Genomic DNA, 16,731 nt, shown 5'->3' with positions numbered 1-16,731 from the left:
ATTTCCAGCTTGATAAGCAATTTTACTTATAATTTTCAAATTATTTCTTTCCTATGTCAATTAAAACTCATAATTTTCTCCTTTTTCCTATATGGATTTGTATGATACTTTATTAATATATTTCTTGTATTAGTTCCCCAAAAAACTGAAAGTCCTAACATTTTTAATTTTTTTCTGAGTAATTCTAACCCAAATAAATGGTATCTTTTTAAATCTCCTCTCTTTCTTTAGTAATGCTTTATATATTTCTTATATTATTAAAACTGGAGAACAAGTAAAGGCTGGCCTCATAGGTACTTTATTTACCACTCTGTAAAATCAGTCTTTAGGATGTGCTGAATATTGTACTTGAATATTGTAAGAGTAGCTAGCTTTGAACTTGTTCTTAGCTTCTGTGTGGAAAAAAAAACTCATCCTTTGGCAGCTAATATTACAACAGGGAATAGTCAGGGGACTGTAATGAAACAGTCACATACTGAGCACAGACTGTAAATGAAGCAGGTATACAACCTCTTTCAACCCACAGGAGCTATTATTTAGATTGATCATATTCCCAAGGGCATTGCACATTTAACACTGACATCGGATCAAAATGGAAGATAAGGATAGTGTCCCCAGGGCCAATATCTCAGAGAGCAGTTCACTTGAGAAGTTAGGTCTAGAGGGGTTTCTTTCTTCATCTGAATCTTTAACATTGTAATATGTTCAGAGAATTGGTGAGGTTGGTCTTTGCTTTGAGCCTGTTATTGTGTTTTTATCATTTAAAGTGCTCCAGTAAAAGGAGCACAACAACACCCCTGAGAAACAGCTAACATAGTCCATTGCCAGGAAAAGGCAATGTGGAAGCACTTGGAGCTTTCTTAATGTGTAATTATCAAATTGAAAAGGGAAAATTCTCCCTTAAAAACTTAACAGCTTTCCTAAAGACTTTGTCCTGATTTGGAGCCAAATTAAATCTTACTATAGAAAGACTTATCTAAAGAACTATTCCAATACAGTCATGCATACACACTAACAGTAATCAGTGGGTTCCAGGTAATTTCATGTTTTTGTTGTTGTTGTTGTTGTTTTATTTAATTGATGCAAGAAGGAAATCTGCCTAAATAAACATGGTGGTGGACTTGTTAACCACTAGCCAAGTTAAAAGCTTTTAGTGTTATTCAGAAAATTCCTATGAAACACAAATGAAAACTGAATCTCATAATTTGAATGGATTTGGTATTAGGTAGTTGCATAAGAGAATTGATACGAAACTCAATTGAAAATATCTAGAATTTGATATGTTTATTAAACAAGTCAAATTTTTATCAATGCCCTTGTTCATTCTGTTTATTTTCCTAAACTATTCAAAATATTGGAGAAAACTGGGTAAGAAAAAGTCATCAACAGTGTTTACAAATGTAGCATCTATTTTTTCTGCTTCTCAGTTTTTCATATATGAATGAATGTGTTCATGAATTTTCAGTTGTATTTATGTTCTACTCTGAGAGTAGAATACTTCCAGAATTCATGCAGGTCGTAGTCTCCACAAAATCTCCTTCTCTTGTTCCTAAGCATAGTTAGGAGCTGTCCGTTTAGTGTTGGGAGGATCTCTCTGGACTCACATCAGTAAAACCTCTGTCCTTATTTCTGATAATGATTGAATTTTCTTTAATGTGGTAACACTGTTATTTAAAGACACAAAAAAGATTTTAAAATATAAGACATCTTTTCTTTCTTTCCTCTCCTGTTTAAGTCATCATCATCATCTTTCTCCTTTTGGCTACTAAAACTGAGGCAGGCAGTTAGAGAGGGTGTGGGGCATGATTACTTGCTGGTGGATAAGAGCAATACAAATGAGGTCAAACAAATGAGCACAATGCCTCCAGTCAGTAACGTATGTTCCAGAAAGGGGCTAGCGCAGATGCCTGTGGACACTTGTAGTTGGTAACTTCCTTGTCAAAGGAGGAAAGGCTGATGGAGGGAAAGTCCTAAAAGCTGAGCATCCGTAGTAGCAAAGAACCATGTCCTTATGGTGAACTTTGCTCATTATAATAGTAAAAACATACCTGTGGGTGGAGAGTTAAAATACTAATGAGACATGTGCTGTATATACTAGCATGTGCAGTGTCTGTACATGTAGGCCCAGAAGACCACCCACAACATGCTGAACAACAACACCCATTCTGGTTCCTTCATGAAAAATCATGTAAAAAAGGAGTTTCCCCAGTACCAAACAGTGCTACCCATTCTCTAGCAGCCTGCTCTGATCCAGCTATCAGAATGTACTTCCACTTTGTAGTAAGCTTCTTTGCCTACTCTCACTTTGGACTAACTCTGAAATTATTTTTGTGAGGCAAAGTCAAGAACCTGAACCAGCCCACTGACAACATAAATTGGCAACCACAGCAGGCAGGACTGGTAGACTGAATCACCAGGTAAGAAAAACTCACTACTTTAAGGCTGGAGATTCTGTTTTTCGTCACTGAGTTTTTTCCTTTTCTCATTTTCTTTCAATTGCTTGTAAATCTCCAGAACAATTCCCCTCAGTCACTATGAATTTGCTCCCTCTGGCTGATTTCTGTTCATTCTGACAGGTGACCAGCAGAGGTGGGAAGACTTCAAAGTCCATACTGAGTAGATCTAGGTCACCGTGGCCCTTCCTGATGGGAGGTTTGTGAGGGTGGCAGCATTTAAGTCCAGGCTGTGCAATGTCTGGAGATCTTTACTTTTTCTTACTAATAATACCTGTTCAAACATATGATTTCAGTCTCTTGTCAACCAGATCACCACTAGTGTTCTCTATTTTGTGTCCCCATCTTCCCTTTGTACTCTCTTTCCTTCATTTTAAGCATCCATATCACCTTCGTAAAGCCCACTGTTGTGCTGTGCTCCCCCGCATTCTGCCCCCCACTCAAGCTGTGTCCCCTCTGTGGAAACTTGTCTTGCTTCTTGGCCCATTGCCTTGACACCCATGCACCAATGCATGGGAATTTAATTTCTCTGTAAATGTACACTCAAACGTGGACACTGAGGGCAGACTCTTTACATGATCTCACTATTATTTCAGTTTTAGATAGAATAGTAACCTAGATTGAGGACACCTTTTTCCATGTCCCTCACCCTTTAACCCTATTGTCTTTCAAAGATCTTTTGACACCTCAATCATGTTTTTACTTGATTGGTCCGTTTTATTCAGAGACTTTTGTCCATTCTTCCCTTTTGTCTCTGACCCATACGGCTGACCCAAACACCTGAAGGTGTTTTCTGCTCTGTAGGTCAAGAGTCAAGATTCCTCTGCTTTCAGGTGGGGCTAATGCAGTTTTTGTCCATGCAGAGAGGGAGCCTTTAATTGCTGGGTAAAACATATTTTCTTCCAGACTTCCTTTATGGGACCTATGAAGCCTATGGGTAGGACCATTTACACATTCTAGGAAACATAAAAACAGGAGTCAATTCAGTTGGAAACCAACATTCTTGTCATCATAAAATCTGGCCTACTACTTGTCCCACATGACCGCAAAAGACTTCTCATTTCTAAAGCCCCCAGGACTGCGGACACTTGGACAATGAGTCCTCCCTCCAAGAGGGATCTGCTCAGAGTGGGCCCTAGGAATGCCTGAGTGCTGGGCAGTAAGCCTAAGAGGACAGGGACACATGATATCCCTGGCTTGACTGCAAGACTGGACTCCTATTTTCCCATCAGTGCACCTTTCTAGTTTCTTTCTCTCTTTTTTGGGTCAGGTGAAGGAAAAAATCTAAACTATGTGGGAGACTCTTAATGCCAGAACCTGTAGGTTGATAAAAAGACAATGATTTTTTTCCATCAGCATATCCTTAAAAGGTCAAATGAGAAATCAATTCTTAGTCCCTACAGAGTCCTCACTTGAGCACATTCTGCACAATTGGGCATACTTCAAACTCGATGGCTAAAAATAAGGAAGCTCTTTTTTTATTGTAACACTGTTTAGTCAAAACCTTCATTAGAATCTCAGGAGGTCTGGGCAACCAGTGAGACACTGAAACATAATCCATCCTGCAAATGGATTCATTTTGTAAAAGGGAAGGGAAATTGTCTGAAATTCTCTATGTACAAGCTTTGATGGCTCAGTGTCAAGACAAACCCTTTAGGGATCAGTGCAGGATGGGTCATGCTGACTTGACTCAAAGGGGTTGAAGGAGCTGGACATAATGAATGACCCCATGTTGGGTAATTTTCTCCCTTCAAGTTCCCCATCTTTAAGCCCAGAACCAACACCACTTATTCTCGTTTTGACTTTTTCAGGGGACTCTCATACTTTCAGTCCTCAAACTCCTGATTCACCTTTCCCTTCCCCTTGCCAACCTATTTATGGTGCTTTACCAGAGGACTCAAGTCTCACAGGGACTAACCAATTCAATCCAAGTTGTTTCTCCGTAGGGAAGTGGTGAATAGGGAAATCAGAACTATCTGAATTCATGTCTCTTTTTCTATGTCAGTCTTAGGTCAGTGCATACAAAGGCTAGGACATCTCTCAAGGGGGCTCCACTAAGTATATGGAAATATTCCAAGCTCTATCTCTGTCATTTGAACTTACGTGGGAGGGAGGACATGCATATGATTCTATTCACCAGTTGCACACATGAGGTAAAGCAAAGAATCTGGGCTGAGGCACAAGCCCATGCTGATAGGAAACACACATTAGATGTCACTCACCATGTAGGGGCACTGAAGTCCCCAACCAGGACCCTAACAGGAACTACCAAGAGGGTAGCAGAGACTTACATAGGAGAAACAGGATCATAAAATGCCGTCTAGAAGAAATGTGGAAGTAGGCTACCAAACCAGTTAACTACAATAAACAAAGAAATAATTCAGGGAAAGGATGAGAATCTCACATTGTTTCAGGAACACCCTGTAGAGGCAGTAAAGAAATACACCAATGTGGACTGTATCTCTGAGGCAGGCCAATCCTCAGGGACACGCTTCATTAGTCAGTCTGCCACAGACATTAGAAGGAAATTACAAAAAATAGCCATGGGTCCCCAGACCCCAAATAATGAATTAGTAGATGTAGCATTTGACATCTTCAACAATCGTAACAGAGTGGAAGAGGCTGAGAGGGATCAATGTGAAGAGGAAAGAGACAAGCAGGAGGCAAAGTTGTCTGCCTTAGCCATGACAGGCAGCCTGCCAACTTGAGGCTGCACTAGGCAAGGACACTTTAATGAGGCCAAAGAGACCATTACTATACATGCAGGAAGCCAGGACACTCAAGCAAGAATTGTCCCCGTCAAGGTATCCCACCTGGACCTTGTCCTCAGTGTAAAAGAAAGGGCAACTGGAAAAGGAACTGCTCTTAACTCTAAAGCGAGAAAGGTGCACCCAATGCTATCCTGGCCATAAGCGAGGACTGGAGGAGGCTAAAGCTCCTGACAGCTCCCCATTCCAACAGGTTCTTATTACTAATGGGGAGTTGTCAGGTGATTTTAGGTGTGGCAGGCAACATATTGATTTTTTTTTAGTTTTGAAAATTTCTTTTTAAAAAATTTTAATAGTTTTGAGGGTACAGGTGTTTTTATGGTTACAAGGATGAGCTTTTTAGTATTGATTTCTGAAATTTTAGTGCACCTGTCACTCAAGCAGTGTACACTGTACCACATACGTAGTCTTTATCCTTTGCTCTCCCTCTGAAACTTACCTACTCTGAGTCCTCAAATTTTATCGTATCATTCTTATGCCTTTGCATCCCCATTGCTTAGCTCCTACTTGTAAGTGAGAATATGTGATGTTTGGTTTTCCACTCCTAAATTACCTCACTTAGAATAATGGCCTCCAGCTCCCTCCAAGTTGCTTCAAAAGATATTATTTTGTTCCTCTTTATGGCTGAGTAGTATTCCATGGTGTATATACATTTTCTTTATCCACTCATTGGTTGATGGGCACTTGGATTGGTTCCACGTCTTTACAATTGTAAATTGTACTGTTATAAACATGCATGTACATGTGTCTTTCTTTAATACAATGATTTCTTTTCTTTTGGGTAGACTCCCAGGAATGAGATTGCTGGATCAAATGGCAGTTCTACTTTTAGTTCTGTAAGCACTCTCCATATTGTTTTCCACGGTGTTTGTGCTAATATACATTTCCATCAGCAATGTGAAAGTGTTCCCTTTTGACCACATCCATGCTAGCATCTATTGTTTTTTTTTGACTTTTTAATTATGTCCATGCTTACAGGAGTAAGGTGGTATCTCATGGTCTTTTTAATTTGCATTTTCCTGATGATTAGTGATGTTGAGCATTTTTTCATGTTTGTTGGTCATTTGTCTCTCTTCTTTTGAGAAATGTCTGTTCATGCTTTGTCCACTCTTTTGATGGAATTATTTGTTTGTTTTCTTGCTGATTCATTTGAGTTCCTTGTAGATTCTGGATACTACTCCTTTGTCAGATGCATAGTTTGTGAATATGTCCTCATGTTATGTGGGTTGTCTGTTTGCTGATTATTTCTTTGGCTGTGCAGAAGCATTTTAGCTTAATTAGATCACATTTACTGACTTTAGTTTTCGTTGCATTTGCTTTTGGAGTCTTAGTAATACATTCTTGGCCTAATTCGATGTCCAGAAGAGTTTTTTTCTGGTGCTATCATCTAGACTTGTTTATGATTTCAAGTCTTAGGTTTAAGTCTTTGATCTATCTTGTGTTGCTTTTAGTATAAGCAACTCCCTTTGGCGTTCAGAGATGGGGATGTAGTTTCATTCTTCTTCATGTGGCTTGACAGTTTTCCCAGCATCACTTATTGAATAGGTTAGCCTTTCCCCATTTTATGTTTTTGTATGCTTTGTTGAAGATAAGTTAGTAGTATGTATTTGGCTTTATTTATGGGTTATCTGTTCTCTTCCATTGGTGTACAGGCCTATTTTTATACCAGTACCATGTTGTTTTGGTAACTATAGCCTTGCATAATTTGAAGTCAAATAATGTGATAACTCCAGATATGTTCTTTTTGCTTAGTATTGCTATGGCTCTGGGGGCTCTTTTTTAGTTCCATATGAATTTTAGGATTGTTTTTTTCTAGGTCTGTGAAAAATTGTAATTTCTTATTAGACACAGGAGCCTGTCTTTTTGTTTTGACCTACCCGTCAGGGCCTCTATCCTCTAGTTTCCTCACTGTCACTGTAGTTAATGGCAAACCCCAAAGAAGACCATTTATTTTTCCTGTAACTTGTAGACTGAGACTACCTGATAATTACAAACTTCTAGTCATGCCAGAATGATTCACTCCTTTACTGGGGCAAGACTTCTTATCTACCCCAGGAACCAGGGCCTTCCTGAGCCTGACTCTGAGGGAGAAGTGATCCCCAGGGTCAGACCAGGAGACATGATTTACATTAAAACATGAAAAAAAGGTCACCAGATGATCAACTTCTAACCAAATAGAAAAGTCCATACCAAGTGCTTCTGCGTACTTCAAACACAAACTACCAGGAATTACCAGCTAAGTACATTTCTCTAGAATAAAATCTGTTTCTCCTTAACCTCTGCAGGATTCTCTACCAACAACTGAAGATCTGGAATCCTCTTGGGAGCTGGTAAGAGATCTATGCTCCTTTTCAGAAGGAATCCTTGGAAGCCTCCTACTACAAAATGATGCTCTGAATAAGGCTGGAGGTAGTATTAATCTTCCTAATTCTCTACCTGTTCATGTTTTACTTTTATTGATGTGAGTTTGTCCCACCTGCGGGTAAGCAATAACTGTGCCCTTACTGGGCATAATTCTCAAAAGGAAACACAGACTCCAAGACTAAAGAGATTACTATTACCTCAACATAAGGTAGCCCCATATGAGGTCTCTTTATAGGAACTCTCTTTGTTTTTCTCCAGCTTTCTCCTTTTATCTCTACTAAATATAATTATGTTCAGACCTTTATTAGCTATCTTATTACTGCTAATTTTTGGTCCTTGCTTGTTTAACCTCTGGTAAAACTTATTTTTTTCTAGATTACAATAATTCCATCTAATATGATTACTATTTGTATTAATAATATTATATTTAATATATTATACTAATTATTAATAATATATCAAATACAATGATTTCTGTTAATATTATTAACAGTAATATTGTTACAGGGATTCCAGCCAGTTCCTCATTCACATGTGGAGAAAAGACCTTTAGAAACTTTAGATCAGGCAGGGAGAGAATTTTGGGCCCAGGCTAGGCGGGAATTCTGTTTCTGGAAGTCACAGAAGAAATGACCTAATCCCTCAATGACCCATATGATTATGGGCCCTAAATTCTCTGAGGGGGGAAAAGAGTCAGGTAATTAGTGAAGGAACAAGACATGATCACTTGCAGGTGGCTAAGAGCAATACAAACAGGGTGAAATAGGTTAACACAAGGACCCCAGTCAAAAACAGATGTTCCATAAAGGGGCTGGGGCAATGTCTGTGGCCACCTATGGTTGGCAGCTTCCTTGTTCAAGGAGGAACAGCTGTTGAAAGAAAGTCCCAAAGACCAAGCATGCATAGTAGCAGAGAACCATATCCTTATGGTGAACTTTGCTCATAATAATAGTAAAAACACACCCTTTGGTGGAGATTTGAAATACTAAGGAGACAAGTGATATATGTACTACCATATACAGTGATAACGCATGTGGACCCAATAGACCACCCACACAGTGCTTAACAACATTCCCGCCCCTTTGTGAATAATCTTGTAAGACTCCTATAAAACGAGTTTCCCCAGTGCTAGTCAGCACTGTCTGATTCTCCAGCAACCAGCTCTGACCTAGCTGTCAAAAGCGTACTTCCACTTTGCAATAAACTTTTTTGCCTACTCTTACTTTGGATTTGCTCTCAAATTTTTTTGTGCAGTGAAGTCAAAAACCTGAACCAGCCTACCGGCAACACAACCACCTTCATTATTACCCCAAATGTGGCATGATACCTACTTCACCCATTCTCCTTGACTAATATGCTTAAAGCTACTTTTCTAAAACACAATGTGGTATATGTTTCTTTACTTTTTAAAAGGTTATCTGGTTTTCTTATTGTCTCTACAGCAAAGTCCAAGCTCCTCAACTTAATATAGAAGAACTTTCAAAGACTGGTTCTCAAATATCTGTTTATATTTACTAAAATGTCTTCCTCTTTCACAATGTACATTTACAACAACCATGCTCAGAAACAATGGTCTCCAGGCTGTCCTATCTAAATAAATCATAGTTCTGTCCTTTAGTGCAAATTGCTTATTTTGTTAGACTATCTTTTTCTCTCCTTCTTGTCTAGTGATTTATTACAACAAAAAAAAATCTATTCAAATAGTAGCTCCTTTGAAGCAAATTCGCTTTCTGCAGACAACTAATTTTTTTCTGTGCCTTCACAAACACTCCATATGTTATTCTCTTATAGTTACTTATTCAGAGACATTACTGTTATCTTTAAACTTTATTTTTTTCTATGAAACTTTCATAAACACTCCATATGTTATTCCCTTATATTTACTTATTCAGAGACATTACAGTTATCTTTAAACTTTTTTTTTTTTTTTCTAGGAAACTTTGAAGTCTTCATGACCAGGAGTGGTTCCCTATTCTTCTTATAATATCTAATAACATGTAATATGTGGTGGATTCTCAGAGTAGTGTGTGGTAGATTTTCTGCTCTTGTATGTGCTGATGGGCACAGCCTTAAAGCATTTTGAAACACATGACATCAGATCTTTTATAGTAAGGAGAATAGAAAGCCATTTGTATCTCAATGATGTCAATGTAGGCTTTGAAAGAGAAAGAGTGAGAAGAGGTCGTATATTAGAGGCACCCAAAATAGTATGTTTTTTTCTTAGTTAAGAGTTTGTTTTTTTGTAGAGAAATTCATAAAGGAGTAGGAAATGACTTGAATAGTACATTGAAAGAAAGTGAGGTTAAAAATATGAAATCCCTTATTCTTCTCTGTGTAATATTTTTCCAATTTTTATTGTGTAAAACATACAAAACATAAAACTCACAATCTTAGCGATTTTTAATTGTATAGTTCAGTGGCATTAAGTACATTTACATCATTGTACCAGCATCACCACCATCCATCTCCAGAACACTATATCTTGCAGAACTGAAACTATATACTCATTAAAAATTAACTCTCCTTGCTCCCTATCCCTGGCCCCTGGAAATCACCATCCTACTTTTTGTCTCTGTGATTTTGACTGCTCTAAGTACCTCGTATAAGTAGAATCATACAGTATTAGTCTTTTTATGACTATCATATTTTACTTAGAACAATATTTTCATGGTTCATTGACAGCATCACTTACGTAAGACTTCCCTTCATTTTAAGGCAGAGTAATACTCTATTGTGTGTTTTACACATATAAGATCATATCATCTGCAAATATACGTAATTTTACTTCTTTTCTCTTAAGTCTTTTATTTCATTTTATTGACTGATTGCTTCACTAGAACTTCCAATAGTATGTTGAATAGCAGGTAATAGTGGGGATCTCTTGCTGTTCTTAAGGTGGAGGGAAGCTTTTATTTCATCTTTCACTATTAAGTATGATGTTTGCAGTGAGTTTTCATATATGACTTTTATTATGTTGTGGTGGGTTATCTCTAATTCCTAGTTTTTTTATGTTTTATTCATGAAAGAGTGCTAAATTGTGTCAAGTGCATTTTCTGCATCAATTTAAATAATTATGTGGTTTTCTTCCTTCATTCTGTTAATGTGGTATATTATTATGATGTATTTTCATATGTTGAAGCATCCTTGCACCCCAGAAATAAATTTCACTGGGTCGTAGTATGTAATTCTTTTCATTATGGTGGTGAATTTTATTTTCTAATATTTTGTTAAGAATTTTGGCATAAATGTTCTTACAGGATATTGGTTTCTATTTTTATTTTTCTGCAATGTCTGCCTGCATTTGATATCAGGGCAATGCTGGCTTTACAACATGAATTAGGATGTGTTTTCCTTCTTTATGATTTTGGAAAACTTAAAAAAGATTAGTTTTCCCAACTCTATGAGTGCTTCTTTAAATATTTGGTAGAATTCATCAGTGAAGCCAGCAGGTCAAGGGCTCTTGTTCGTTGGGAGATTTTTGGTTTCTGATTCAATCTCCTCACCAGTAAATAAGTCTTTTCAGATTATCTATTTCTTTGTAATTTAGTCTTTGTTGGCTTTATGTTTCTAGGAATTTATTCATTTAATCTAGATTATCCAACTTGTTGGCATATCATAGTTCATAGTATTTTAAATATTTTTTTTTTCATCTGGAATAACCAACAATATCTCCACAGTCATTTCTGATTTTAGTAATTTGTCTTTTTTTTTTCTTAGTCCATATAGCTCTAGGGTTGTCAATTTTATTATTCTTTTTGAAAAAGTAATATTGGGGGAACCCACCCCCAATATTTCAACATTGGTTATTTCTGTTTACCATAAGTGTCGGTTGGCTGAGAAATAAAGAGAAAGAGTACAAAGAGAGGAATTTTACAGCTGGGCCACCAGGGATGACATCACATATCAGTAGAACCATGATGCCCACCTGAGCCACAAAACCAGCAAGTTTTATTAAGTATTTCAAAAGGGGAGGAGGTGCAAGAACAGGGAGTAGGTCACAAGCTCACATGCTTCAAAGGGCAAAAAGAAGAACAAAGATCACATGCTTTTGAGGAAACAGGACAAGGGCAAAATCACAAACTCCTAATAAGGGTCCAGCAAAGATCACAAGGCAAAGGGCAAAAGCAGAATTACTGATGAGAGTCTATGTTCAGCGGTGCACATATTGTCTTGATAAACATCTTAAACAACAGAAAACAGGGTTTGAGAGCAGAGAACTGGTCTGACCTCAAATTTACAGGGTGGATTTTCCCAATCCTAATAAGCCTGAGGGTACTGCAAGGGACCAGGGTGTATTTCAGTCCTTATCTCAACCTCATAAGACAGACTCTTCCAGAGCAGCTGTTTATAGACCTCCCCCAAGGAATGCATTCCTTCCCCAGGGTATTAATTATTAATATTCCTTTCCAGGAAAGGAATTTAGTGATATCTTCCCTACTTGTGTGTCCATTTATAGTCTCTCTGCAAGAAGAAAATATGGCTCTATTTTACCCGACCCTGCAGTCAGTCAGTCAGACCTTATGGTTGCCTTCCCTCGTTCCCTAAAATCGCTGTTATTCTGTTATTTTTCAAGGTGCACTGACTTCATATTGTTCAAACACACATGTTTTACAATCAATTGGTACAGTTAACACAATTATCATAGTGGTCATGAGGTGATATACATCCTCAGTTTACAAAGATAACAGGATTAAGAGATTAAGTAAGACAGGCATAAGAAATTATGAAAGTATTATTTGAGAACTTGTAAATGTCCACGAAATCTTCACAATTTATGTTCCTCTACCATGGCTCCAGCCAGTCCCTCCATTTGGGGTTCCTGACTTCCCGCAACAAAGTAATCTTTTGGTTTGTTGATTTTCTCTACTTTGTTCATCTCTGTTCCAATCTTTATTATTTCCTCCCTCTAATAACTCTAGGCTTAGTTTTTTTTTATTTTTTCCCCAAGTTCCTTAAATTGTTGATTTAAGATCTAAATTGCTTCTTTTAAATGTGAGTATTTACAACTATAAATTTCCCATTAGTAATTATTTCATCATGTTCTATAAGTTTTGGCATGTTATGTTTTTATTTTGATTTGTTCCCAAGTATTTATAAATATCCTTGTGATTTCTTGTGTGATCCATTGGTTAAGAATATTGTTTAATTTTCTTAGATTACTGAATTTTTTAGTTTCACATCTATTATTTATTTCTAAATTCATACTGTTGTGGTTGAAGAAAATATTTTGTATGATATTTTTCTTTATTAATCAACTGAGACATAATTTTTGGCCTAATATATTATTAATCTTAGAAAGGTTTCCATGTGCACTTCAGTAGAATGTGTATGCTATTGCTGTTGGGTAGATTGGTCTATATATTTATATATATGTTAGATACAGTTGGTTTATCATGTTGTTCATATTCTTATTTCCTTTCTTATCTTCTATCTGGTTGTTCCATTTATTAAAACAGTAGGTTATGAAAGTATCCAACTATTATTGTAAAATTGTCTATTTATTCCTTCAATTCTGTCAGTTTCATTTATATATTTTTCTGTTATTTGGATTGTAAATGTTTATTATTGTTATATCTTTTTGCTTATTTATCTCATCTATTTTATTTAAAGTATATTTTGCTTGATATTAATATAGCCATCCCTGTTTTCTTTTGGTTACTATGTGCAGAGAATATCATTTCTCATCTATTTACTTTCTATCTATTTGTATCTTTAGTTCTAAAGTGAGTCTCTTGTAAATTACATTTAGTTAGATCATTGTTTTCATACATTCTGCCAACCTGTATTTTGACTGGAGCATTTAATCCATTTACATTTAAAGTAATTACTGATAAGAAGGGACTTACTTATTTTCTTTGGCTATTCGTTTTCTATGTACCTTATAGCTATTTCATTCCTCATGGTATGCATTACTGTCTCTTTTTGTATTTAGCTAATATTTTGTAGTGAATGTTTAATTTGTTTTTAAATTCTCTATTGTGTATTTTCTATAGGTACTTTTTGTGGTTAGCACATGAATTATATTTTACGTCCTAAAGTTATCATACTCTAATTTGAATTTATACCAATTTACCTCAATAGTAAAATAGCTTCTTTACACATCTATCCTCAACCTATTCAGTTGCACACAGCTTGCAAGAGCCAGGGTGTTCAAAAGATAAACTGTCCTTTAAATATCAAGATCTTTTCTCTGATCACAGATTGCTGCTTCCAGTGATAGATGTATAGACAAAGAGTCAGGCGGACATTGGTTTTGACCCTCCCCACACTGTTGTAACCTCCGTTCTCTCTAGCTGAAGTAAATTTCAGGGAATTTAAAGTGTAAACGCCTTTTTTTTTCTAATCATGTTTTTCTCTTTTTCCCCTTTAGGAGCCATACTAAAGACTAGGATAATCAAAAGCAATTGCACATACACAGGTAATTAGAAAGATATCACACATTCCCAGTAAAAGACACAGACTCAGAAAAGACCTGAGAAAATCTTAAATTAACAGTTCAAGATATTTTTAGCACAGAGACAGCCTACAACTATCAAAAGAAAAAAAAACCAGCAAACCTTAGGCAAGTAGGAGAATCTGATTCTAGAGTTACCACCTTATTGGATACAAATATCCAGTTTTAAACAAAAAATTACAAAGCACGCAAAGAAACTGGAAAGCACAGATCATTCAAAGGAAAAAATATAAACCAATGGAAAAGTTCCCCAACAAGGATCAGAAGACACATTTTCTAGAGAAATATTTTAAAAACTACTGTGTTAAAGATGTTCAAATAACTAGAGGAAGACACAGAGAAAGTGAAGAAAATGATGTATAAATACAAAGTTTACATTAATTAAAACATAGAAAACCTACAAAGAAACCAAATAGAAATTCCATAGCTGAAAATACAATAGCTGAAAGCATGGCTCCTTGTCATGGAGCTAGGGAACGGGGGATGGGGAGTTACTACAGTGCTAAGAATTGAAATTGAGTGAACTAACCACAATTTACTTCTCAAGCCTTCCCCTAGGATTTGGAAGTTTTCAATAGAGTCCAGAGTTCCAAACTGGTTACATCAGACAGACTCTGCTAGTGCAATTATTGTCTAGGTAGAGAGATTAATTCCTGGCGCTTCCTATTGACCATCTTCACAGAATCCTTCTATAGTCTACATGTGGCACTTGAAACCAAAGAAGATGAGAAAATATTATTTTCCTAAACTTAACTGGGTTAAACATGGAAGCATTAATGACAGATATTGAAGACACAATATGTTATTCGTATGTGTGTGTGTGTGTGTGTGTGTCTGTGTGTTGGGGTACTTTTTGTGTTTATTGGTTAGTTTCAGTGAGACAATAATAGACAAAGTTGTTAGATGGTTAAGGAAACAGTCCCATAAATATTTGTTCCATAGGTTCTCCTGAGTTAAAATTAAAGCAGCAATGAAAATGTTATAGTAAATTATAACATCTGAGATTTTTAGGAAAAAAAACATAAAGCATATCTCATATATATTTAAACATGTTCAGATGCTTATATCCTTTATTCAGCATTTCTGCTGGTAGATCTTTACTCTGATGTACCATTTAAAATATGTGAAAGATGTTGTGTAAAATAATTTATTTGAAGCACTTACAAAGTTAGATATGTTATATATGTTATGATGTGTTCCATCTTACATGATTGATGGAATATATTAAATGTAATAATGAAAAATTGATTAAATAAAATATATTATGCTTATTGCAATTATTCAGTTTGTAGTGATTGAAATTTACCTTATATAAGAGTATTTTAAAGCATAGAGAATGTTTATGTTATTGTTATAGCATATAAACTCTATGTGAGAGATTGAGACAACATGATCCATTAAACACAGATTTACTTGCTCAAATCCTAAGGAATGGGAAACACATTTTTTTTGTAAATGCTAAGTCAATAACAACCTTAGGTAACAACATTATGTATACTTGTTGGCCTAAAAACTGGGAAAATCCCTGACAGAAAGCAAACAATAGAAGATCTATAAATAAATAACTGGAGAAAACCACACACCAATTCTCACACAGGAGAGTACCATTACAGAAGGCTATTATGAGGCTGTACGTAAATAAGAATAATGTTGAGTCAGTGATAGACTCAGAATCAACTAAAGAGTTGAGAAAACAAACAGTAGGAGTGGACCTTGGGGAAAAAGGATTAGATATGTTTTAAAGTAGTTTCAGTAGAATGATTGTCATTCTACTTCACAGACACAGACAGAATGCTGTGTGTAATGAGCAACAAACAGCAGTAGTTTTTGTTTATAGGCTATGCCATCAAGTATGGACTTCAGTGATTGACAGGGTCCCAACATTATACCAATGAGTTATTGACTCCAGGAGCTAGAAAGCGTAAGGAAGAACTTAATTTAAAAAAATGTAGAAAACCTGTAAGTTGCAGTAAACCTTTGAAATTTAGCTCAATTCATTAAAATAAATAACAACATCAATATAATTCTGCCACATATAACAGTGAGAAGACACAAAAAATATACTGTGCCAAAAAGCACATATAATTAACTATATACAAGTAGAAATACAGAGAAAATTTAAAACTTAAAAATTACTATATTAATTTATGTAATTTTGCAATCATATTCAAAAGGTTGTTTTGTTAAGAAAATATAAATAACTTTGGTTAAAAATTAGAAATTTTGCAAAGAGAAAAATTAAGAGAATAAACTGCAATATTATAGTGTAACTACCAAATTTTAAAAATAAATAATCCTATGTCATATTAAAGTTATAAATTGCATAACTAGAAATCATTCCAAAGTATTACTAACACTAACAAAAAAAACTAGAAAAAAATAAATTTATGACCATATCTGTAATAACAGCATATTGAAGGAATGTATTATAAACAGTATATTATTGAAGGGATGTATAAAGGTTCTCAATCAGAAATTATATTTTTTATAATTAACAGAATAAACTAAAATAAAACCCTCACTGATATATAAATAGATGCAAAAACAATTTGATACAGGTTAATTTCCATTCTGATTAAAATACCCTAGAACTTAAAGTATAATAATAATAATAAAAAAAGAATGTTGAATATTGGTCCCCACTCTCTTCTGACTTGTAATGTTTCTCCTGAGAGATCCACTGTTACTCTGA

This window comes from Theropithecus gelada, chromosome 4 (assembly GCF_003255815.1).
Source record: "Theropithecus gelada isolate Dixy chromosome 4, Tgel_1.0, whole genome shotgun sequence".
In the NCBI taxonomy this organism is placed as follows: Eukaryota; Metazoa; Chordata; class Mammalia; order Primates; family Cercopithecidae; genus Theropithecus; species Theropithecus gelada.
This window is presented reverse-complemented; position numbering follows the sequence as displayed.